The sequence below is a fragment of the Pseudonaja textilis genome, chromosome Z, assembly GCF_049901715.1.
Source record: "Pseudonaja textilis isolate UNSWEBS1 chromosome Z, rPseTex1.2, whole genome shotgun sequence".
In the NCBI taxonomy this organism is placed as follows: domain Eukaryota; kingdom Metazoa; phylum Chordata; class Lepidosauria; order Squamata; family Elapidae; genus Pseudonaja; species Pseudonaja textilis.
Genome location: NC_142008.1, coordinates 117,885,203 through 117,911,499, shown reverse-complemented (window position 1 = coordinate 117,911,499; position 26,297 = coordinate 117,885,203). Strand labels below are relative to the sequence as shown.

General features: G+C 36.4%; 1 long non-coding RNA gene and 1 pseudogene across 2 annotated transcripts in view; both read right to left on the bottom strand.

The window, feature by feature from the left end:
* Window positions 1-11,814: 11,814 nt before the first annotated feature.
* LOC113452085 (uncharacterized) overlaps window positions 11,815-26,297 on the bottom strand; it is a 38,106-nt gene continuing 23,623 nt past the window's right edge. The window contains exons 2-3 of one of the 2 annotated variants that reach the window (XR_015740167.1): window positions 21,361-21,486; window positions 11,815-11,987 (exon numbers count right to left, since the gene is read on the bottom strand). This is a non-coding gene — a long non-coding RNA (uncharacterized LOC113452085). Of the gene's footprint in view, window positions 11,988-14,511; window positions 14,754-21,360; window positions 21,487-26,297 lie in introns of those variants that run through there. The other variant, XR_015740168.1, reaches the window with a different exon arrangement.
* LOC148124332 (vomeronasal type-2 receptor 26-like) lies at window positions 20,337-21,185 on the bottom strand (annotated as a pseudogene).

Sequence of the window (26,297 nt, the reverse complement as noted above, 5' to 3'; positions counted from 1 at the left end):
GAAAACTGCAGCATTATTCCTTTTTGAGCAAAAATGGTTTCTTTGGTTTCATGCTGAATTAGTAATTGCATTAAGATTTCCTATTGCACATCTTGTTTATTATTCAGTAGGTAATTAATTTTCCTTAAAGAATTGAAATTACTATAATGTATTTATCTACTTAAAGCTCCAGAGATTTTCAGGAAAATAGTGAAAAATAAAAAGCATAGGTGGGAGAGGTTGTAAATTAATTAGTTCCATGAAGATCTTGAGCCTGTGGAAAGAGTCAAACAGGGCTATTGGGTTCATTTCCTCCAGCATCTGTTCTTTCTTTGATTGGACCAATTTTAGACTTGGGTTGTAGTAATCTCAGTCATTATTTATTTTTGCATCTCCATTGAATTTAAAGATTTAGGTTGATGCTATTCTCTTAGAAGGTGTGTTGGGAAAATCCAGGATGCTAAGTCAGATCCATTGGTGTAGGTTGGTATGGTGGAGATCTCTTTTAGAAGATTTTTTTGCTGTTGATGTACTGTTCTTCCTGATCTTCCCTGTGGTGAAAGTGAATGCACTCAAGTGTCCAGAGGTTGATCCTTTTCCGGTTCCACATGAATGGTACCAACCAGGAGATCTCCTTATTGGAGGGATGGCTTCACAGATCATCTATGTATTCAGTGAGCATTCATTTTATGAGCATCCATTTCAGGAGTTATATGGATTTTCTGAGTAAGCAAATCCCATACCTTTCTTCACCTCATGATAATTTATAGATATCCACATCAGTTTCTCTGACTCACAATGGTTTCAAGGGAGGCAGATAAGTCAGGCCAAGATTTCTTGATTTTTTTTTCCTGAGAGTTCAGATCCTATATCTCTATAGAAAAAGTGATACAAGTATGAATTTGAATGCATAAGAAATACCTAGATTACTAATGAGAACATGTATAGCTCAGATATAAACTATATAATTCTTGGTGCTATCTAAGTTGGCTATTTTGTTATCGGCTTAGTTAATATTTTTAGTATTGTGAAGAGCATTGCAAAGTTTTTATTATGCTACGTACTGTGGAGGCAAAATATTTGAAAGAGAGCATTCAAGATCTGAAAGACCCACACATTTCCCAATACCAAGAATATAAATACATAAAAGTAGAAATTCATAATATAAGAAGAAAATGTTCAGAAATGACCACTCCTCATCAAAGCAATGAAAAAAATGTTCTGCACGATTAACATATTTTCTCAGAAAAAGGAGGAAATGGAAGAACAAAAATAGTTAATTAAATGTATAAAAGTAGGAATTCCTAATATAAGATGTTCAGAAATGATCCCGTATCCCCATAAAAAGCATACAAGCAATACAAAATGGGGAAAATGTTCTTCACATTTAACAGATTTTCTCAGAAACAGGAAGAAATGGGAGAAAAAAAATGGTTAAAATAAGTGTAAAGTAAAGAAGCGGAATAAGTTTAGCTTCCTTTAAATGAAACAGAACATATCATCCTTCTCATTGGCAATTAATAGAAAATATAAAAATATAAATTAGTGTATTGTTTAATGAATTATATAGTGTAATGCACAACAACACCCACACCATGATACTTTGAAGCAGTATAAAAGGAATTTAATCTTTTTAATTCCAATCACAGGCACAAATGGCTATTCTTGATGATTGGCTAATTCATTAATATTTTTACTTACAGTATGATTACAAAATTCTACCAACATGTCCTTTCCTTCACCTTTGCTGTCAAGGAAATCAATGATAATCCAGAAATCTTGTCCAATGGAAATCTTGGGTTCCATATGCATGACAGCTATTATGATGCAAGAATGACTTATGGGACCACCCTGCTCTTCAAATCAGATAGACTTATGCCCAACTACAAATGTGGACTTGAGAAAAATCTCATGGCCATCATTGGAGGACTTGGTTCAGATACTTCATTCCATATGCCAGAAATTGTAGAGTTCTACAAAATTCCACAGGTATGTCCATGAATGAGGAAATTTCTACAGATCTTAGTTAAGAACTTTTTAAAAATATTTATTGTCATGTGTTTATCTCCACAGAAACATGATTGTAACAAAATCTCAATCAATACTTAGCAAAGAGATTGAAAATTAAAATTAGCTTGGATTGGTAAAGGTGGCTTTTAACTTGCTGGTATTTGATCATGTTCCAATAAGAAAATTAAAGTCAATTCTATAAGGATTTACATGAGAGAATCATTGAGATGGGACAAGATAATGTATGCATTGTGGGAGGTCTTAATGCAGTAGTAGATATAAGGAAGGATTATTTTAGTAATGCAAAGAACAAAAAGAAAAGGAAAATTTTGCCCAGATCCTTTTTTAATCTGACACAGGAACTAAATTTGATAGATCAATGGAGGAGAATAAATTTGGGGGAAAAAGAATTCATGTTCTACTTTAACCTACACAAATCATGGTCTAGATTAGACATGGCATGGATGAATGCAGAACTAGGAAACCAACTAGATACGATAGAGATTATGACAAATGTATGGGCTGATCATAACCCATTAAAAATAATTTGGAAAGGAAGGAAAAGGAAGAATAGAAGGTGTATACTTAATCCCCAAATTTTAAAGGAGAAAGATTTTGTAGAGAAAATTAAGAAAGAAATGGAACTTTTTTAAAAGGAAAATACAGCGGAGCAAACATTATTACAGAATATATGGGATACAGCAAAGGCAGTCTTGAGGGGGCTGGTAACAGCATAAACAGGGAAAGGAATAAGGAAAGATGGCAAAATCAGAATAAATTACAGGAGATTAAAGACCTAGAAAGTAATTACACACACACACACACACACACACACACACAAACCAAGATGAAAAAATGTGGAGATGATTCTTACTAGGCATAAATTGAACATTATTAAATCAGGAAGAGAACGTAAGAGGTGAAAAGGGCAAAACAGAATATTTTTGAACATGCAAATAAACCAGGGAGATGGTTAGCCCATAAATTAAGATTAGAAAGAGTAAGAAGGGTGATACAAGAATTGGAGGATATGATGGAAAATTAGAATATCAAATGACTGAGAAAAAGAAAATAGTACAAAAATATTTTGAACAACTATACAGGGAGGATGGAATAAACCCTGAGAATATAGAACAATATTTGAAAGGGAAAGGTCTCCCAGAAATTAGAGAGGAACAGAAAGAGATATTAAATAAAGAAATAACAGTGATGGAATTGAAAAGGGCGGTTGAAAGGCAGAAAGATAAGATGCCAGGGCTGGATGGTCTTCCAGTGGACTGTATAAATGTATTTATGAATGTCTTGAACCAGTGATGTTAGATGTGTACAATGAGGTATTAGACTTTGCCAAATTACCCGATTCATGGAGAGAAGCGAATACCTCATGAATTCCTAAAGAAGATTTAGATCACAAACAGATTAAAAATTATAGACCAATCTCACTCCTGAACATAGACTATAAAATATTTGTAACAATAATGTTGAAAAGATTAAAAATTATATTAAATGAACTCATTCATATGGACCAGAACGGCTTTCTACCTTTTAGACAGATAAGGATCAATATCACGATAGTATTAAATGTATTAGAATGCTATGAGGCCCACCCGGGAAAGCAGGCAGCATTGATTTTCTTGGGTGCTCAGAAGGCCTTTGACAATCTCAGCTGGCAGTTCTTCATCCAACAGGTCAATAATATGGGATTTGGATCTAAATTCAAGAAAATGATTGGCACAATTTATTTGAACCAAAAAGTTAGGGTAATTATAAATGGGGAGATTACTGAAAACTTTAAGATTATGAAAGGTGTTAGGCAGGGATGTCCAATGTCATCTCTGCTTTTTATCTTGACCATCGAAGTGCTTTTAAATCAGATTAGACAAAGTAAGGAGATAATTGGACTGAAGAACAAAAAAGAAGAATATAAAGTACAGGTGTTTGCGGATGATTTAATGTTTTTTGTGGAAGATCCAATGGAGTCAGGGACCTATCTAATTCAAGAATTAGAAGAATATGGGGCGGTAGCAGGACTAAAAATTAATAAAGATAAAACAAAAGTAATAACCAAAAACTTGACAGAAAGTTAAAAAAAAAGAATTGGAAAGGAAATTGGGATTACAAAGTGTCAAAAAACTTAAATATATAGGAATTTGGTTAACAGGAAGATGCTCTTCCATAAAAGAGGATAATTATATGAAATTACTTTTACAGATAAAGAAAGATCTGGCCAATTGGGGAAAATTACAACTATCACTAGTAGGCCGAATAGCGGCCATAAAAATGAACACACTACCAAAACTATTATACAATTTTCAAACTATACCTATAAAATTGGATAATAATTTTTTTCAGGAATTAGATAGGATGGTAATGAAATTTATATGGATGGGGCAAAAAGCACAAATAAAATTGAAAATGTTACAAGATAATAGAACCAGAGCCGTCCTTGGATTCCCAAAATGGGAAACATATTATCAAGCAGCAATTTTATTATGGGTTAAGGAGTGGATAAACTTAAAAAATAAAAGAATTTTGGTGATAGAATATCATGACCTCCAAATTGGGTGGCATGCCTTTCTATAGGATAAAAAGAATAACATCCACTCCTATTTCCATAGACATTTGATAAGGGACTCACTTTTACAAACATAGGAGAATTTTTTTTTTTTAAAGCATCATTTGAAAAGACCAAACTGGATCTCACCTATGGAAGCTATATTATATCCAAATACAAGGGACATTCAAAAAATGATTAGATATAAAGAATTGGTAGATGAAACACTGGATGAACTAAAAGAAAAAGGGATAATATTGAACTGGAGGGTATATTTGCAAATTCAAACTAAATTTCAGAAAGATGTAAAGGAGCTAGGGATAGATAAAGATTTACAAAAATTGGACCAAATCTTGACAGGCAAGGATATAAAATTTATAACACAAACATATAATTATTTACTGGAGGTAGACCTAGAGGAGGAAATTGTTAAGGGACCAATGATTGACTGGGTGAGAAATGTGGGTCATAATATAAATTTGGATGAGTGGGAAAAGACTTGGACCAAGAACTGGAAGCTGACTTTGTCAATGGCATTCAAAGAAAATCAATATAAAATGTTTGTAGATGGCACTTAGTGCTGGCACAACTGGCAAAAATATATCCACCTTGAAACCAGAATGCTGGAAGTTCAAACAAAAGAAAGGAAAGTTTTTCCACATGTGGTGGAAATGTATAGAGGTCAAAAAGAAAATACAGAGATGGCTTTTTGAGATTACAAAATATAATTTGAAATTGGAACCCGAAACATTTTTATTAGGTATGATTAAAGGGAATTTGTGTAAAGATAAAAGATACCTTATTGTACACAACTTAACTGCAAGAAGAATCATGTTAGCACAAAATTGGAAAAGTGATAAAATACCACCAGATGAAATTTTGATTCAAAAAATAATGGACTACACAACATGGGAGAGGTGGTACTAATGGGTGAAGGATAAGGATAAAAATAATGTATAGTCACAAAATACGAAACATGTATATACAATGACATAATAACTGTTGATGGAAATGAGATTTTTTTTTAAGAATTTTTTTTTAAAAAAGAGAAAAATAATGATTCTCATAATTTCAACAATGTTCAACTGGAATCCTTATATAAATAGTAACAGATATGATAAGTCTAGGAAAAATGAAATATAAATTAAACAATAAATTCATTTGACCAGCTTTTAAACAAATCCATGAAGATGAACAGAAAAAACAAAATCCCCTGATGAAAGTTCTTTTGTTTTCTTTTAGCTCCCATATGGATCCTTTCTCCCAAAAGAATTTCATATCAGTAATTTTTCTTATTTTTATTTTATGGCACCAAATGAAGGTCTTATATATATCGGGATTATCCGATTGCTTCGACATTTTGGATGGAAATGGGTTGGACTCTTTGCTGTTGAAAATGAGAGTGGAGAACACTTTTTGAAGAAGATACAAGTGATGGTTTCCCAGCATCGAATCTGTCCAGCTTTCATACAAAGAATCCCCCTATTGCTTCCATTGGATCACATTCATTCCTTCAACGATCTAATTAAAAGTTTTTACATACATTTCATAGATATTAAAGCAAACATATTTATTCTTTATGGAGAGTCTTATCTTGGAGGGATGGTCTCTCTGATACATTATCATTTTAATGAAGTTTTATTTAAGAAACATCCTTCTCAAGAGTTTTTTTGCATTTCAAGAGAATAGATTTTCTATCTTGCTCCTCTATATCAGTTAGGAAAGTTTCAATGCATGGAGGGAAAGAGGGAAAAGTGGACTATTTTCTTACATAATGGCAATTCTTTTTCCTGGAGGGTGTTACTACATCTCTTGAATTCCAGACAGCTTTTAATGAATGAAAATTCTGTCTGCTGAATGCACAAGAAACTAGATCAGGTAACCTAGTTTATGTGGTGGCAAGGTGATAGAGAAAAATAACATGGGGTTTTATCTAACATCATGCCTACAAGTTGAAAGTGAGCTATTATATCATTATAAGAATTTAAGTGTGTGGGGAAGAATGAAGAACAATTTTAGGTTTTGAAATAGGAAGACATTTTATTCATGAAAACTGATGATATGCTGATTAATTCTGCAACCATTGCATATATTTAACTCAGATAACAAGGTATATTTAACTCAGATAACTATTGTTCAGAGATAAAATGTCCTTTAAAGATAACTTCTGAAACAGTGATTTTTTTTTTGTTAACACTGTGTAAATTTTATTTAACACAGGGTGTTAACAAAATTCTACCAACATGTAGAATTTCCTTGGCCTTTGTTGTGAAGGAGATCAATGAGAATCCACAAATCCTGTCTAATGTTACCCTTATCTTCCATATCCATGACAATCATTATCATCCACTGATGACCTATCAAACCAGCCTGGACTTACTCTTCAAATCTCAGCAATTTGTCCCCAACTACAAGTGTGACACTATGAAAAGCTTTATGGCCATTATTGGGGACTCATTTCTGAAACATCAATCTATATAGCAGACATTGTAGGTTTATACAAGATACCACAGGAAGGCATTTGAAGAAGAGATATAAGAGAATTTTCAGCTTGAAACAAACTTACTAAAAAAGGTGAATTTGTTACTGGCAATATCTTTCCACAAAACGTATTTTTTCTTTTAGCTGACTTATGATTGATTTACCCCTCAGAATAGTTATAACAGTGAAATGTCATCTTCATTCTCCATTGTCCCAAATGAATCTTCTCAGGACATTGGGATTGTTCGAGTGCTTCAACATTTTGGGTGGACCTGGATTGGGTTCTTTACTACTGATAATTGGAATGGAGAACATTTCCGGCAGATCATGGAGTCCCTTTTTTCCCAACATGGAATCTGCTCTGCTTCCATTCGAAGAATTCCATATTTAACACAATGGGATAAATTGTTTGATATGATTGGAAAACCAACAATTATTTATAATGGCATAAATGATGAGAAGATCAATACCTTTATTGTGTGTGGAGACTCTTTGACCATTGCATGGGTGACTACTATCATATTCATGCTGGATCCTGGAGATGCCGGACAGAGTTCCTTGGGGAAATTGTGGATCATGACTGCCCAGATTGATTATGTCTTAACAGGAATGCAAAGAAAGTGGGATCGACAGTTTTTGGATGGTGCCATTTTTTTCACAATTCACTCAAAACAAATTCGAGGGTTCAAGGAATTTCTGAAGTTGATCAAATCTCCTTGGATTCAAGAAGATGGATTTTCCCCACTTTTCTGGGAACAAGTCTTTGATTGTTCATTACCATCTTCTCATTTGATTCTAGTGGAAAATTACATTTGTACAGGGGAGGAAAAAGCTGGAGGGCATTCCCGGGTCTCCTTTTGAGGTGCAGTTGATGGGGCACAGTTATGGAATCTATAATGCTGCCTATGTATTGGCTCAAGCTTTACATACTCTCTTCTTACTTCAATCTAATCACAGGCATTTGAGGAGGCATAAGTTATTAGACTATGAAGATGCACAGCCATGGTAGGTGATTTGTGTTGTATAAATAAATAAATAAAACTAAACAATAAACAATGGTAAATACAAAGTGAGGCTATATAATTCAAACAGGGAAGGAGCAACTATTAAAATACTTTGACAAAACTTATATTTATTGCTTTATTTCCATACTTCAATATGTTTTCCATTTTACTTCCTGAACAGCCTCAGAATGAAATGATTAAAGCTTAAATGAAGTAGATCCAAGGTCTTGGTTTTCAAATTCCTTTAGCTTTTTACCTATTATTGAAGATAATACAGAAATTCTATTTAGCTGTGTCAGCCATTTTTCAGCTATCTTTACCATGTTCATAGCAGCCTTATGTCTGTGAGAGTTGAATGAAATGAAAAATGGGTGGGAAGTCAGAAGCAGATCAGTCAAGCGAGGCTTAGTTAGAAAATGAGGAAATGATCAGAGGGAATGTGATTTTGGAAACTTTCTCTAGTTCCGCATTATTTCCTAGGCTATGTGGGATTGGGAACAAATTTGATGCAATTCACTTCTGTCATTTTATTATGATGCAGACAGAAGTATCTGATCCTTGAAATTATCCCCCAAATGCAGAGAAGCAAACAGGTTCTCAAGAAGTTGGAGAAATGGACTTTCCATTTTTTCAGAGTTTCTCCCTCTGATATAGAGTACAACTAAGACAAAATTACTAATTTCTATTCCTATTTCTATTTTTTTCCATTCCCAATAATATAGCTTCACCAATTTCTTAAAGGCATGGAATTCAATAATTCTCTTGGAGACATCTTGACATTTTATGATCAAAAGAACATGGAAGGTGGATTTGATATCATCAATATCGTCACCTTTCCCAATTCCACTTTCCAGAGACATAAGATTGGTAAAGTGGATCCTGATGCTCTCAAAGGACAGGAATTAGTCATTAATGAAGACATGATAGTTTGACTTAGATCATTTAACCAGGTATAGTTCAAAGAGAGGTTATATGACCATTCTCATAGATAATTTAGATTGGAAATTTTCTATTCTCCTTCCAGGCAAATCCTAAGGCCAAATCAAAAGAAACATTTTTTTTCACTTTAATTGTTGAAAAGTAACTTCACTAATATTGTGTACATTATTTGTTAGACTTCCTCCAAATAGCTAACTAAAAATGTGAAAGAAAATAAATGCATTTAGGTGACTATATTTCCTTACTTGAGTGAAACTTCAGTGTAATTTAAAGCAAATTTGATTGACTGATTCCTTCTGATTAAATGGATGAATTGATGGAATGAATCACATATTCAATTTCTGGTATGTTACAAAATTGGAAATCCAGATCTAATATGCTCACAAATTCCAACAGCAGATTTAAGGTTGATTTGAAATACATTCTGAAATCCTATTTATTTCTTGACCCTTTTATACATATGATGGATAGGACTTTTCTTTTTAGTGTAATAATGAACACAATTAACAACTGATTTTTATTCAAAACAAGAAATCCTCATTTTCCAATGTCTATGATATTGAAATCTAGGTGCTCCCCATCTCTCTGTGCAATAAATATTGTCAGCCTGGTTTTCAGAAAAGGAAGGATGAAGGGAAAAAATTCTGCTGTTATGATTGTGTTCCATGCCCAGAAGGGAAAATCTCAAGTATGATAGGTATGTTAACAACTTGACTTAATTTGTTGCTATAGGGATGAATTTGAAATATCAGCCAGAGTGCCATTACAAATAAGTACACCATGTGGGTATTTTTGAGAAGGTATTCTGCAATATAATTTCAGCTAATTAGTTTTCAGGTTGCATATTCATTAGTTTTTATTTGAAAACAGCAAAGATATATAAAAGTGATTGTAAAATATAAAAAAAACATCTAGATATATTACAGTATCTGAAAACGAGGAAAGGAAGAAAGGGATACCAAGCTCTAAGCAATTAGATCATCCTTTTTTAACAACCACATAATCCCTTCAAAGGTGAAATCTGGGGAACTGAATGGACCAGACTGTTTACTGGCTGGATGCCTTTCCTGTCACCAATGCGGAGTTATTTCAGCAGATATAGTCTCATTGTTCCCAGAGAGAGAAATATCTGCCTCTATCTAGGACCGAACTCACAGCCTCATGATTGTGAGGCTCATGATCCACCTCTAGGCCACTGCATCACCCAAATGCTAAACAATTAGATGATTTTATTTATTTATTTAGAAAATGTATATGACTCCCTAACTCACTCATGGTGACTCTGGGAACTTTCCAAAAATAAAACCCCCAACACAAAAGCCAATATACCCCAAATTGATGAGCTCCATGGTACACTGGAGACCCCAGGCTCATTGGTAAAACCAGTGTTTTCAAGGCCTTTCTATAAAGTGTCAAAGGAGGACAAGTCTTAATTCTACAGAGAAGTTGTTCCACAGGGAGGGAGCCACCATGGAAAAGTCCTCTTTTATGATTCCACCACATTGGTCTTTCCAGATGGACTTCCTTAAGAAAGTGAACTTGTAACATATCCTGCCTCCCACCTCAGGTTGGGTATAACTGGGAAAAGACAGTCTCTCAGATAACCTGCCCCCCAAGCTGTGTAGGACTTTTAAAGATGACAGGCAAAACCTTGAAAAGGCATCCAATGTAACTCCTGTAAAAGAAGTAACACAAATACTGATCTAGGCCTTCATAGAACCATGCAGACCACCTCATTTTTAAACAATTTAAGTTCCCAGATACATTTTAAGGGCAGTCCTATGTAGAGCACATTTTAATAGTCAAATCTGAATGATGTTCATGTAAACTCCATTGGAAAAGGAAGGAAGGAAGGAAGGAAGGAAGGAAGGAAGGAAGGAAGGAAGGAAGGAAGGAAGGAAGGAAGGAAGGAAGGAAGGAAAGAAAGACTAATGTTTCATTATTAAACTAATGAAACATTTTGTCAATTGTCTGACTAGTGAACCCCAAAAATGGAAACATACTTGGGAGCTTTGAATCCCCCAAAGTAAATCTTTATTGGATACACAATTTTGGTGCTGGCATCAAAACTAGCTCTGGTTTTCTCACGCAAAAGCTTACTTAGTTAAACAATAGCTTCAATTCCTCTTCAGTGGTGGGATTCAATCTTTTTTACTGCCAGTTCTGTAGGCGTGGCTTGGTGGGCATGGCAGGGGATGGATATTGTAAAATCTCCAGATTGTATTTGCCGGTTCTCTGAACTACTCAAAATTTTCAGTACTAGTTCTCCAGAACTGGTCAGAATCTGCTGAATACCACCACCTCTGTTCCTCTCCACCCCTGGGAGATCACATTGTCCAATTATGAGACATCATTTTGTTATGGGAACAGTCCACATCTTTCGCAAGCACCTGCAGTGGTGACCTTGATGTTTGCCAGGATCCCACAGTCCACGCACACATTCTCTTTCCTTTCACCAGTTCATTGGAAAATTGTAAAGCATTAGGTTTGAAAGAAGCAAAGTGGTTTAATTTTGACACATTTATTTTAAAGAAATAACAACAACAACAACAACAACAACAACAACAATAATATTTGTTTTAAATTCTAATTATTTCCCTTTCCCAATTATATTTATTATGTTCCATTTCTTCACTATCTGACTTCTTTGGAAAATCCTTGTTTTTCATATTTTCCCTAGAGTATGGTATATGTGCATTCATTCTTCTGATGCCCTGATTATAGGGATTAACACAAAAATGAACTTTAAAAAAAGTGAAGAAAGAAAAAAAATAGAAAAAAATATTACATAAAAATAATATCTTGAAGCATTAGAAAATTCTGTTTCTGATGTAGTTTGTCCTTGAAATATGTGTAAAATATTGATCTTTTTGGATAATTTGTCTTCCCTTTTCACTTGAAATAGTTTGTCTTGATAGTTTGTCTTCCCTTTCCTTGATAGTTTGTCTTCCCTTTTCACTTGAAATTTAGGGAAAACATTTTATTTTCACAGTCTTATTTGCTTTCAATATCCTGGAGATCTGTACATAAATTATAACAAAAAGGAATGCATTGTTAAAAGAATCAGCTACTTGTCTTACAGATAACTTTTAGGAATCAATTTAGCCATTGTTGCTACTCTACATTTATACAATGCAAGATGGGTGGGTTGTTTTTTTTTTCAATTTCAGATACAGCAACTTGCATCCAATGTCCAGAAGATCAATATGCAAACCAAGAAAAAAATGGATGTGTCTTGAAAAGGATAAATTTCTGTCTTATGAAGAACCTTCAGGGTATAGTTTAGCTTGTCTTGCTGCTGTGTACTCCATCATTGCAACATGGGTGCTAGGAACATTTACTAAGCACAAAAACAGCCCTATTGTGAAAGCCAACAACCGGGACTTCACCTATACTCTCCTCATCTCCCTTTTGTTCTGCTTCCTCTGCTTTTTGCTTTTTCTTGGAGAACCTGGGAGAGTGACCTGTCTCCTCAGACAGTCTGCATTTGGTCTCATTTTCTCATTGTCCATCTCTTGTGTATTGGCCAAAACCATCCTTGTTTCTGTTGCATTCAAGGCCACCAAACCAGGATCTCGGATGAGGACATGGGTGGGGAAAAGACTGGCTCTTTCTATTGTCCATCTCTGCTCTCTGTTCCAAGCTAGCATCTGTATTGTGTGGTTGTCAACTTCTCCCCCATTCCCAGAGTTAGATGTCCACTCAATCATTGAAGAAATGGTTCTACAATGCAATGAAGGTTCAGTTGTTATGTTTTATTGTGTCCTGAGCTATATGGCTCTCCTTTCACTTGCCAGCTTCATTGTGGCTTTCCAGGCTCATAAACTGCCTGACAGTTTTAATGAAGCCAAGTTCATCACCTTCAGCATGCTGGCTTTCTGCAGTGTGTGGGTCTCCTTTGTCCCAACCTACCTGAGCACCAGGGGAAAAGCCACGGTGGCTGTGAAGATCTTCTCAATTCTGTCCTCTAGTGCTGGGCTTCTAGGTTGCATCTTTCCACCCAAGTGTTACATTATTGTGTTGAGGCCTGATTTAAACAACAAGGAACAATAAATAAAGAGACCTTCTTAAATTTATTTCTCTCTATATGTCTTTTTTGGTAAGAGAAAGATAGGACAAAATTAAACATTATTTTTAAGTTATTCATATGAAGTGGTACTTACCATTCTGATTTATTTGTGTTTCTGAAATCTAGATGTTTGGGAAATTCTATCGTGTTTAAACTTTTCCCCAACAATATTCAAGGAAGTCTCACAGATTTAGTGTGGTATGTCTAGGGATTTTTCTGGGAAACCAGATGCATATTATGCACCTATAAATTCAAATCACTCCAGGCATCTCCCTTAGACCTCAACTAACATCAAACTATTAGTGAATTCAAGTTATTTTATTTGTTAAATGCTGAACAATTTCTTCTGCATGCTCCTGAAGTAGGTTCTCCAAGTGCTTTTAAGAAGGCATGTGACACAAAAAAATGTGCTGTAGTATGGCTATATGCAGGGTTAATAAGGGTGAAAAAACTCTGATGCTTCTTTTGCCTAAGATAGATCTTAATATTTATATTTGTTGTTGTATTTGTTTCCTGTCAACTGCCAGCAACATCCTAGATGTCACTTCTGTCTTTTCTCTATAAAGCCACTCTATAAAGCCTTAGTAAGACCACACCTAGAATACTACATCCAGTTTTGATCACTACACTATAAAAAAGATGTTAAGAATCTAGAAAAAGCAACCAGGATGATTAGGAGTATGGAGATTAAAACATATGAAGAATGGTTGCAGGAACTGGGCATGGCTAGTCTAGTGAAGAGAAGGAGATATGATAGCAGTCTTCCAATATTTGAGGGACTGCCACAGGGAGGAAGTGGTCAAGCTATTTTCCAAAGTACCTGAATGCCAGACAAGGAATAATGGATGGAAACTGATCAAGGAGAGATTTAACCTGGAAATAAGGAGAAACTTTCTACCAGTGAGAACAATAAACCAATGAAACAGCTTGCCTTTGGATGTTGTGGGAGCTTCATCATTGGAGGCTTTCAAGAAAAGACTGGACTGCCATCTGTCAGAAATGGTGTAGGATTTTCTGCTTGGGCAGGGGGTTGGACTAGATGACCTACAAGGTCTCTTCCAACTCTGTAAATCTGTGAATTTCAGGGAATGATTGGATCCTTGTGATAGAAGAGATAGTATAGGAGTAATCCATTCCCTATTCACTGTGTGATGGTAGCACAGTGGTTAGAATGCAATATTGCAGGTTAGTTCTGTCCAAAGCTAAGAATTTGATCCTGACCGGATCAAGTTTGACTCAGCTTTCCATCCTTCCAAGGTCAGTAAAATGAGGAGCCATATTGTTGGGGGCAATACGCTGACATTTGTAAATGATTGAGAGAGTGCTACAGAGCACTATAAAGTAGTATATATAAGTCTAAGTGTTATTCCTCTTGTGATGACCAAGGATTTAGGTGGACCATGCAGCTAATCAGTTTGAATATTTATTTATTTATTTATTATTTTATTTCATTTGTCAATTGCTTACAAGATAATAGGTATAAGTAAAAACATAGTTATAAATACATGGATACATAAAAGAAAAATAAAAGAAACAATAGGACAGGGACAGTAGGCATGTTGGTGTGCTTATGCACGCCCCCTACAGACCTCTTAGGAAAGGGGTGAGGTCAATAGTGGAAAGTCTAAGGTTAAAGTTTTTGGGGTTTGGGAATGATACCACAGAGTCAGGTAGAGTATTCCAGACATTGACCACTCTGTTGCTGAAGTCGTATTTCCTGCAATCAAATTTGGTACAGTTAATCTTGAGTTTGTATCTATTTGCTCTTGTATTGTTATGGTTGAAGCTGAAGTATTCATTGACAGGTAGGACATCGTAATGTATGATTTTATATACTATACTTAGATCAGACTGAAGGTGGCATAGTTCTAGATGTTCTAGGTCTAGAATAAGGCATAAGGTATTCTGCATAAGGTATTCTGGTGGCATAAGGTATTCTGCAATGAGTAGAGGAGTGGAGAACTCTTCTTGTGAAATATTTCTGGACTTTCTCAACTGTGTTAATATCAGATGCGTAATGTGGGTTCCAGACTGATGAGCTATATTCGAGTATTGGTCTAGCAAATGTTTTGTATAGTTCCTACCACCTTCTGAAATACTTTGAGGTCCATTAGTTACTACAGGTGAACTCATTTAATAGTGCCAGAGAATTACACAGTAATCAGGGTATAATGTGACTGCAACACTTGAGCCAAGAGCTTCCCCAATTTTAGATTGCCTTAGCTTCAGCTGAAACATCCAATTAATTATGCGATCACTTTCTTATGCTAGGCTCTGGATGATTGGGAATGGCTCATTGTTGCCATGGTAGCCATGCATTCCTTTAAAAACCCCAAGTCCATGAATCTGGGGAAACTCCACTAGGAAACCTAGATATTGAGCAAAGAGTTCGCTATACATGAGGAATAGTTATGTAGCAGCAAGAACATCAACTGATTTCTTGAGTTTGACATATTGAATAGTCTCACATCCAGTAATCTGTGATACAGCATCCCTGAAGTCTTAAGAAACTCCTGGAAGGTGATAATCATACTGTCAGCCTGCACTAGGATCTCCACTGATGTCATATCTGAACCCAAGCTGGTCATATCTCCTAAAGTGTATCGATGAAGACTCAATCATCCATGCAAAAAGTATTCTAAAAAGTTAAATCACATCAACTGGACCAAAGTTTGTTTTACAGATTTACAGATAATCAGAGTTGGAAGGGACCTTATAGGTCATCTAGTCCAACCCCCCCACCCAAGCGGGACACCCTACACCATTTCTGACAAATGGCAATCCAAACTCTTCTTGAAAGTCTCAACTGATGGTGCTCCCACAATTTCTGAGGGCAAGCTATTCCATTGGTTGATTGTTCTCACTGTTAGAAAGTTTCTCCTTGTTTCCAGGTTAAATCTCTCTTTGTTCAGTTTCCATCCATTATTCCTTGTCTGGCCTATAGGAGCTTTAGAAAATAGCTTGACCCCCTCCTCCCTGTGGCAGCCCCTCAAATATTGGAAGACCACTATCATGTCTCCCCTGGTCCTTCTCTTTACTAGATTAGCCCAGCCCAGTTCTTGCAACCATTCATTGTATGTTTAAGCCTCCAGTCCCCTAATCATCCTGGTTGCTCTTCTCTGTACTATTTCTAGAGTCTCAACATCTTTTTTATAATGTGGAGACCAAAACTGGATGCAGTATTCTAGGTGTGGTCTTACTAAGGCTTTATAGAGTGGTATTAATACTTCCCTTGATCTTGACTGTATCCCTCTGTTAATACAACTTAGGATTGCATTAGCTTTTTTGGCTGCTGCTGCACACTGCTTGCTCATATTTAGCAGGTTGTCCACTAAGACTCCAAGATCCCTCTCACAGTTACTGCTATTGAGCCTGGTTTCACCTAGTCTATATGTGTACTTTTGGTTTTTCTTGCCTAAGTGTAGGACTTTACTTTTCTCTATATTGAATTTCATTTCATTAGATATGGCCCAGTGTTCTAGTCTGTCAAGATCCATGTGGATCTTGAGCCTATCTTCTTGGGTGTTAGCTATTCCTTCCAGCTTAGTATCATCTGCAAATTTGGTAAGTTCCCCTTCTATTCACTCATCTAAGTCGTTAAGGAAGATATTGAAGAGTACTGGGCCTAAGTTGGAACCTTGTGACACCCCACTGCTTACTTCCCTCCATGTAGACTTAAACCCATTAAGGACTACTCGTTGAGTACAGTTTACCAACCAGTTGCGAATCCATCTAGTGGTGGTGCTATCCTACTTTTTTCTAGCTTACTAAGAAGTAGGTTGTGATCTACTTTATCGAATGTCTTGCTGAAATCTAAATATATTATGTCCACAGTATTTTGCTGGTCTACTAATTTAGTCACTGTGTTGAAGAATGAAATAAGATTGCTTTGGCATGATCTGTTTTTAACAAACCCATGCTAACTGCTAGTTATTACTTTACTTGTTTCTAGATGTTGGCATATCTGCTTTTTTGTTATCTTTTCCAGTATCTTCCCAGGTATTGATGTTAGGCTGATTGGTCTATAGTTTCCTGGGTCTGTTTTTTTCCCCGTTTTTTGAAGATGAGACCCACATCAGCTGTTTTCCAGTCCTCTGGTAGTTCCCCAGTGCTCCAGGATTTTTGAAAAATATGGTGCAGTGGTTCTGAGATGACCTCGGCCAGCTCCTTTAAAACTCTGGGATGCAATCCATCAGGCCCTGGTGATTTGTTTTCATCAAGATCAGACAGGTGTTCTCTTTCTATTTTTTGCTTATTTTTAACTTTTATTTCTGGACTGTCTTTTACAGTTATTTTTTTGGTGGGTTGAGCTATAGTTGTTAATATGAGATGTTTTGTTACTCATCCAAGTGACTTCGTAATAACTTCAATCTCCTAAAATTTCACCCATTTTTGGGACCCAGCTTGGTCTATGTAATACATTTTGGTTTGAAAAAAAAATCACAGGTATCTGTAAAAGTGGAAGAATGGGTAAGATTGTAATAAATCTAAATGAAGGTGGGATAAATTTGTGAGGATGATGCATACATGCTGGTAATTCATGAATAAAATGATTAAAATATTATGAGAGATGGTATGAATTTATTCTTTTTTTTCTGATGAGCAAACATGAAAAATATTGTTGGTAATATTGAATAGGGAAAATGAAACAACCAGAATGAGTTTTATGAAAATGTGAGCAACAGTCTGAATGAAGAAGGGAGATCTTTTTAAAGGTCAATATGTATATTTCAATTGTACTGGCAAGAGTATTATACAAATGACTTGGAGCTTTCTCCAAATATATTTGAGTTTCTCTATGAGTTTCTAATTTACTCTGAAATAGTTATCGTTGCAAGAATCTCATACATCACCCCACTGCATAATCCCCCCACAAAATGATTTGTTTCTTTTCTAGATGTATGTGACCATTTATTGACAGAAAGGACTTTATTTTTTTAACAAAGAAACATACAAACAGCAACTATGAAGCACAAGCATATAATGGCACATGGTGGAACCAGCACGCAATGCCTCCTAGATAGTATAGAAATGTAGAAATACAGAATTTAATCAAACCCGTTGAATCCTATCCTTGAACTAAAGTTATAGCACCAATTGCTTTATAGAACTTTGAAACACACCTGCCTTGCTATAGACTATTCTATCATTCTTTTCTTCCCAAAATCAATTTGATGGTGCACAACTAGAGGGTTCTCTTACACACCTGACTTCCACTCAAAGAGCAAGTGGCAGTTGTGATAAGAAACCCTTTGCACAACTTCATGTGATGAACCTATTGCAACTTTTTCTGGATCTTGAGGTCCTGTACTTAGTCCTGGTTTTAATACTAAAGTTACCTATCAATAAACTATGGAGTACTTATGGAAGAATATCTAAGAACTGTGGTAGCACAGTGGTTAGAATACAGTACTGTAGGCTACTTCTGGTGCCTGCCAACTGCCTGTGATTTGGCAGTTTGAATCTCACCAGGATCAAAGTTGATTCAGTGTTCTATTCTTCTTAGGTTGGTAAAATAAGGACCCAGATTGTTGGAGGCAATAGGTTGACTCTGTAAACTGCTTAAAGAGGGCTTTAAAGCACTGTAAAGTAGTACATAAGTCTAATTGCAATTGCTATCTACTACAAGTTTAACGAAAGCACAAATTGAGTATAGTCCTTTCAATAGAGAATGTGGTGGGGACCTGTGAAAGTGAAAATAACAGTTCTGGCTCAGCAAACAATCTCCTTTCTTACATGTGTCACAAAAATAAAAGGAGAAAGATTCAAGTAGCTTCTCTGGATGCTAGCTTGGCCAATGAGGAAGTACTGACTCTGGGAACTTCAGAGGAGTTGAGTTTTCTGAACCAGGAGTGAAATGGTCAGAGGAAGTAGAGATGTCAGGAACTTTGGAGAGGCCCTCAGGGGAGCTACAGAACAAGCACCTGGGGAGGGATGCAGTTGCAGCTAGAAAGCTCAGAGACTCAGTCAAGAACACAAAATTAACAAGGATTGCATCTGTAGCTAGTCAGTAGGGAAGAGAATGAATTGCCTGAAGGAAGTGCAGGGGAGGTCAGTGAGGCTATTTGTCAGGAGGCAGCGTCACTCCTCCTAATGAGTTACATCAGCACACACATCCTTAACTTGATACATAGAGAAATGAGACATTGGATACAACTGCCCATTTTCCCTGTCATGTATGTACTTTGACTTCATGATTCCTATTTTATTGATTCCAAACCTGTACTTTGTTTGATGTGTATTTGTACCTCAGACTCAGGGGTGGGATTCAAAATTTTTAACAACCATTTCTTGGCATGGCTTAGGTGGTGGGCATGGCTTGGTGGTCATGTGACTGGGTGGACATGGCTTGGTGATCATGTCATTGGCTGGGTGTGGCCAACTCAATATCACTCACATCCAAACACGCATCTTCTCGCCTGGCCTCTCATGACTGTTCGGATGCCGCAACAGTTGTAAGTGTGAAAAATGGTCATAAGTCACTTTTTTCAGTGCCACTGTAACGTTAAATTGTCACTCCACACAAGCAAAGTACCAGCAAAGGAGGGAAAAAAACTCCAGAGATGTTCCTGAGACAAGAAGTCTAGTCCTGCCAAGAATGTAATAAGGCAGTTTCTGTAAGGAACACCAGAATGTTTCCTTCCTGTCTTCCTTGCAGAATTAGGCCAGTAATTTCTTCTAACAATTGGTCCTCCAAACTGCTTAGAATGTTAACAACTGGTTCTAGCAAATAGGTGCGAACTAGTAGAATCCCACCCCTGCTCAGACTGCTTTTGGGATGTTGGCCTGGAACCTAAGCTTGACTACTGTTTATGGACTTTGGACTGTGCCTATACTTCACACTTTATCTGTATGAACTTGAAAACTTTTGTCTCTGCTATCAGACTTTGCACCCCTGGGTGTAGACTGAGCAGAATTAGACCCAATAGAAATTGCAGTTGATGTGAGTGGGATCTGGAGAAATTACACAGTGCCTCAATAAAGTTTTTAAATTCCTCATATGTGTGTGTGTGTGCATGAGGGACTGGAACAGGACAATATGTTTCTTCCTGTCTTCTCCAATATTTCATGTCTCCCCCATTTTTGTGGCAGTGCCAAAAAAAGTAGGATTTCACTATTTAACCATCATTATGTATATTGCATACAAACACAAAGAAAAGAAAGAAGATAGCATTGAAAACATGGTTACAGGTGCCAACTTGAATATTTGGACGTTTCATATGGATGCATTGGGTCACTAGGTAAAGGCTGAATAATAATCTAGCAGATTTAACTATTAATCTGTCTTCCTGGTTAGATGTTATTTTGTGTTTAGATTTGGATTTAAGAGAATGATGTAGCATTTGGGCAGAAAGATGCAACCTAGGAGGCCTGCAGTAGAGCCCAAGATGGAGAAGACCTCCACAGCCACCATGTATTTCCCCTTGGTGCTGAGATAGGCTGGGATGAAGGACACCCAAATGCTACAAAACATAAGCATGCTGAAGGTGATCAGCTTGGCTTCATTAAAAGTATCAGGAGGTTTTCTGGCAAAGAAAGCCACGGTGAAACTGATGATGGCCATTAGCCCCAAGTAGCCCAGGACAATGTAAAACATGACAGCTGAGTTTTCATTACATTGTACAATAATCTCTTCAATCTGTGAATGCATGTGCCTCTCAGGAAAGGGAGGAGACATGATCAACCATACCATACAGATAAGAGCTTGAGAACATGAACAGAAGACAATGATGTATCCTGCCGATCTGGTTCCTATCCATTTCCTCATCTGGTTTCCTGGCTTAGTGGCCAAGAAAGCCCCAATGACTGTGATGGTTTTGGCCAAGATACAAGAAACTGACAGAGAGAAAATGGTGCCAAACAAATAACCTCCCCAGGCTGACCTATGAAGAGCAAAGAGCACAGAAAACACAGCAGGAGAGTGGAAAGAAGGATGTGTGTCATGTTCCTGTTGTTGGCTTTGACAATGGGGGTGTCCCAGTGCAGAATGAAAGTCACTGCCACCAAAATGAGGATTGATGAAAAGAAAACGATCAAGGAAGTCAGAATAATTCCCAAGGGTTCAACATAGGATAAATAGTTGAAATGTTTGGGAAGGCACTTTTTCTGTATTTGAATACTGATCTTCTGGGCATCTCTCACATTGCATCTCTCAAGCTAGAAAAGGAGGTTAGGATTTATACATGTATTTAAATTACACCCCCTTAAAAAAAAAATCAAGTGCAGTTTACCCTAATCCCATTCCCATAAAGAGCATACCAAAGATGGTAAGAATGAAGAATATATAAGTGTGGAAGCTTACAACTCTCCATTTCTTTACTTACCCATTTTGACTGAAATTCTTCCTTCAGAACATTTTGAACAATGGTAGCAACAAGTATGTTTCCCCTCCTGAACAACCCTGCTGTACCCTGATGGCAGCTCTCTACATATCTGGCATAAGGAGGTACCTGAAATAAAAACAACAAGGAATTTTAGAAGTAGGATTTATCAAATGTCATGCAAGTCCTCTATTTTAGGAGGATGAGAGGGGAACCTCCTGAAGACCGTGTGCTGTTAACACATTCAGGTATCCCCTAGGCAATAGCTTATAACTGGCCGATCCTTTTGATCCAGAAACATGTAATGCATAGTGGTTCATTTCCACTTTTCCATTTTATTGGGAGAAAATAGTAAATTCAGAAGGATGCATAACCTTCTGATGCCAAGAAAGTCTGGACTAAAACTCTTTCTAGTGATGATAACCTCACTGTGAAATCCCATTGGTAAGTCATGATCCAAACTCTGTGATCTATTGGGTTCTTATGGTAAACTTCAGATAAATAAAAACCCCATTGTAAAATCTCCATAGAGTGGGCAGTGCCAAAGGCAAGGAATATACTGATATTCTTTACTAAAGTAGTGTCTATTATGTTTGTTATACAATCAAAAAGGACATGTTTATTTATGACTGCATCCATTATAATTGGGATTAACCCCATCCAAGCAATGCAAATATCATTCCAGAAGAGCTTCGGCTGGAGATTTTGAATAAAGGCTTCCCCGCTCTCATCCTCTGATGCCAAGAGGCCAATACAATTCCATCCAAAATGTTTCAGTAAATGAACCATTCTCTCATATTGCAAATTTTCATTGGGAGACATACTGAAGAAGGAAGGGAACTGCTTTTTATCACACAGGACTGGATCGGAGGAACTATAACTGAGCAGTTTAGAAGAAAGATGCATAGAAAATCAAATTAAACATCCCTTTGTGATCCTGAAGAGATTCAGGCTTTTCCATCTTCCATAAAATATTGGATTCTACTGGGACATGTATTACATAATGGCAAAGGCATCAAGTATTACACGAGGAAAGAGATCATCAGCTTCACAATAACAGACTCTGGGAACTCAGAATTGGGAAATGTTAGCCTGGCTAAAACTGATAGAAGCTAATGTTTATCAAAAAGCAGAAGCCTTCTTTGACCCCTTTTGTTAAAGAAGATGAACTGTGAAAAATGGTAATACTTGTGGAAACTTGTATATGTTCAAAATGTGGGCCATCTGAATGGAATTGAGGGAGATGAGGTCACCAACATTAGGAAAGAAGTCCAGCTTCTTTTTTTGTGATACAGTTGATTGGACTCTCTTGATTTACAAACAATAGATCCAAAATATGCTGACTGGCCTTCCAGGCACTGAAACCATTTTCATAAATCTCCACTGTTAGTGTGGTGTTGAGGAACCACTGGATGTTCTTGTTGATCTCATCAATGGCAAAATACATAGAAAGAGGATGCTGGGCATATTTTGGTATCATGCTGAAATAAAAGTGCACAAGTTCAAATAATTATATCGCAAAAGAACTAAATCTTGTCATAAACAATATCAGCAATTTCAGCAATTTATGCAAAGGAGGTTAATTTTGAATATACCATTTCAAAAACCATTTTACTTTTGTGTATTAAAATTTTGGTAGAAATTGGGTATGAGTTTTGCACAGAGGTTGATGACATTAATGGGATTTCCCAGCCAGAAATAGTACTAAGAAGCAGATCCCCAAAACATAGTTCCTTCTGGAGCTGGTTTGAATTTGGTGATGAATATTTGCTATGATTGAGCTGTTGTGATTTGCACATTATTCTGACCACCTCTGATTTTTAAGCAATAAAATAGGAGCTATGTCTTTGAATCCTTTGTAATAGAGCATAGATTCTTTCTGTTCAGCAGTGATTTAAATAATGGCAAATTCTATTTCAAGACTGTACCCATTATAAAACTCCACCTCTTGGCACATATGAAAAGCAGTAGATTTTCCATCTGGGACACAAGGTTGGAATCAGATTTATTCTCTATTATTCTCTATTATAGATGCAATGAAAATTTATCTTAACCATTTAATAAAAAATAATTTTGTTAATTATGTAGACTTTCAGCAAGACTTATACCTATAGGTTAGAATTTTGGAGAGGCTGGTTAAAAGTCCATTTCCTAACAGTTGGAGATGCCCCACTTGACCTGTAAAGTCATTTTCTGACAGAGGGTGTATTTGTCTTTGAAAGTCTTAGGAACACCAGCATATCAACTTCTTGGGTCTATATATAACTATAGCACAGTAAATTATGTAGTAAGGTCTATAAAACAAACCTTTTGTTCATACTTTGCTGATTATGTTGCAGCTTCCTTCTTTTATAGTAAAGGTATATTCAAGATTGTATAAAATATATCAGCTATCTAGTTCTTCCTAGAACTTATTGGAACTGAATTCATTTAAGAATGTGATTGTAATAACTTCTTGGCCTTTTGGCTAAGGTCAAGTGTAGTAATAGTTTACTAGAAAGAATTATACTACCTGAATTTCAGTTTATGAATTCCCAATCATATAAATGATATGAAAGCAGAGGTTGGATTAGAAGATCTACAAGGGCCCTTACAGCTCTATTAGTCTGTAGAGAATCTCTCTACCGACTTCTATCTATGCAATTTGGGATAACACCCTTTGAATGATGTGGGAAAATGAATGGATTTCCAGAAAAAATGCAGACTATAGAACCAGTAGCACTATTCCAGTGACCCTGAGAACACAGATAAACCTCCAAGGATCTTCAATGGCCCTCAAAAAGGAGGCAAATGGCCAGCTGTCTGCAAGAAATATGAATTGTTCCACTCCCCACCATCATTTCAGAGCTGAGGAAGCTTCTTGGACAAGAAGCAAAATGTCTTCAAAGAAAAAACAAGGAAATCCAGTTGCCTCTTGAACAAGCACCTTTTGGGGACATTCCAACTCTATTCTGATTGTGAAAAAGAAGAAGAAAGAAAGCTCTCAATGTTTTCTATGTGGAAAAAGATGGAGAGGTAATAACCTCATTTCCCATGAATTCTGTGATACTTCCATTTTGGAGATGGAAGGAGGAATAGCGTTGAAGCTTTTTTTTTTTTTCAAATATCCATGATTATTTCAAAATATTTTCCTAAAGGCCATCTCTTAGCCATAGAAGCTATGCTCAACATGCCAAACATCTCTAAATATGAGAGCCAAATTAGCTGTGCTAGCGCTGAACCAGAATAATTTACCTCTTCTCTACATTCTATCACCTTTCTCTGAATCTATATTACATTTTTAAAATTATTTTTAATTTATTTATTATTTATAATTTTTGTTACATTTGCAACAGAATACCTTATGCCAATAGACTTACAAATTTAGATAACTTAGAACTATGCCGCTTTTGGTCTGAACTAAGCAAAGTACATAAAATTATCTATTGCAATGTCCTACCTGTCAATGACTACTTCAGCTTCAACCACAACAATACATGAGCACAAAATAGATAAAAACTTAAGATAAACCACACCAAATGTTAGGAATAATAAGGTTACCTAACGTAGTTTGGGTAAAATAATATATATAAATTATGATAGTAAGTTTAAGTGTGTGTCACTTTAAACTGCAAAGCATATAATTTTGGGTGCAGTGTGAAACCGCCATAAGAGGGAGCAAGAGAACCTGTTGGCTTGCTGATGATTCCTGACGATTCCTGTTTTGATGGATTGATGGTTTGTTAACTGCGTGTTTTCCCTACTGCTGAGTTGCTGAAGGAAGAGAGGAGGTTTTTCTTTAACTTCTTCATATCTCTACTGCGAGGAGATATATTACTGGACTGATATCTGTAAGTTTTACTGACCTCTTTTTCAACACTGGAATTTGCAACTGAATAATCTCTGACGGACTGAATTAGTGAATGATATATGGACTGTTTGACTATGCTAATACTCTTACTGGAATAAACTGTTTAACTAGCACAGTGTATCTGTTTTACTGAGTGTAAGCTACAAAAATGTTTATCTCACATATTTTGCCTGCCTGCCTGACTGCCGTGCAGATTCTGCTAGGGTGTATCCCTAACACTGGTTATGGGCCCAGCTGCACAGTCAGACTAACCAGGATATAACAGGCTTGTATAAAGTGAGAGTTAGTGTAGTTACACAATACTGTAAACAGACAGCTGTGTTTTATTAATTATAGTTTAATATCCAGAGAAAGATGGTAGAAGTCAATTTACCAAGTTTGTCTCTAATATCCAAACTGGATGGAACAAACTATGTTTCATGGTCTATGAAATGCAGCCTACTTCTACGTAGAGAAGGTTTGTGGAGTATAATTCAAAACCCACCAGAGGTAGATGCTTGGGATCCGGAGGATGAAGATGATGCCCAGAAAATACATGAATATAAACTGAAGAATGAGCAAGCTCTCTGTATAATAGGACAGAGTGTGACCAGCAGCTTGTCCATATTCGTGGAGAAGAGACAGCTGCTAAGTGTTGGGAGAATTTATGGAAGATTTATGTTTGAGACAGTGTAGGAGCACATATAAATCTTACACAGAAGCTGTTCAGAACACATCTTCAAAAGAATGGAGACATGCTGACTCATATAAACACTATAGCCAATGCGGGAAATGTCAAGTATTTCATCAGAGGAGATGGTTGATGCTTGATAATCACTGATGATATTTTCGGACAGTTGTGATGTCATCATTATCATTGATGCCCTCTAGACCAAATAAGATGGAGTTTGGACGTTTCCGTTCACGCTCAACAGCTTCTCTGATGAGGAATGGGATATCAATCTTTGTCTGGGTTATGTTTTTTTGTGGATTGGGTTGTGGATTGGGTTGTGGTTGTGGAGTAGAGATGTGGTTTGTAGCTATTGGATGTTCAGGTTTTTGCGTTGTGTCTTTTTTTATGAGGTTGGATAATCTTTCTTTTAAGGCGTCC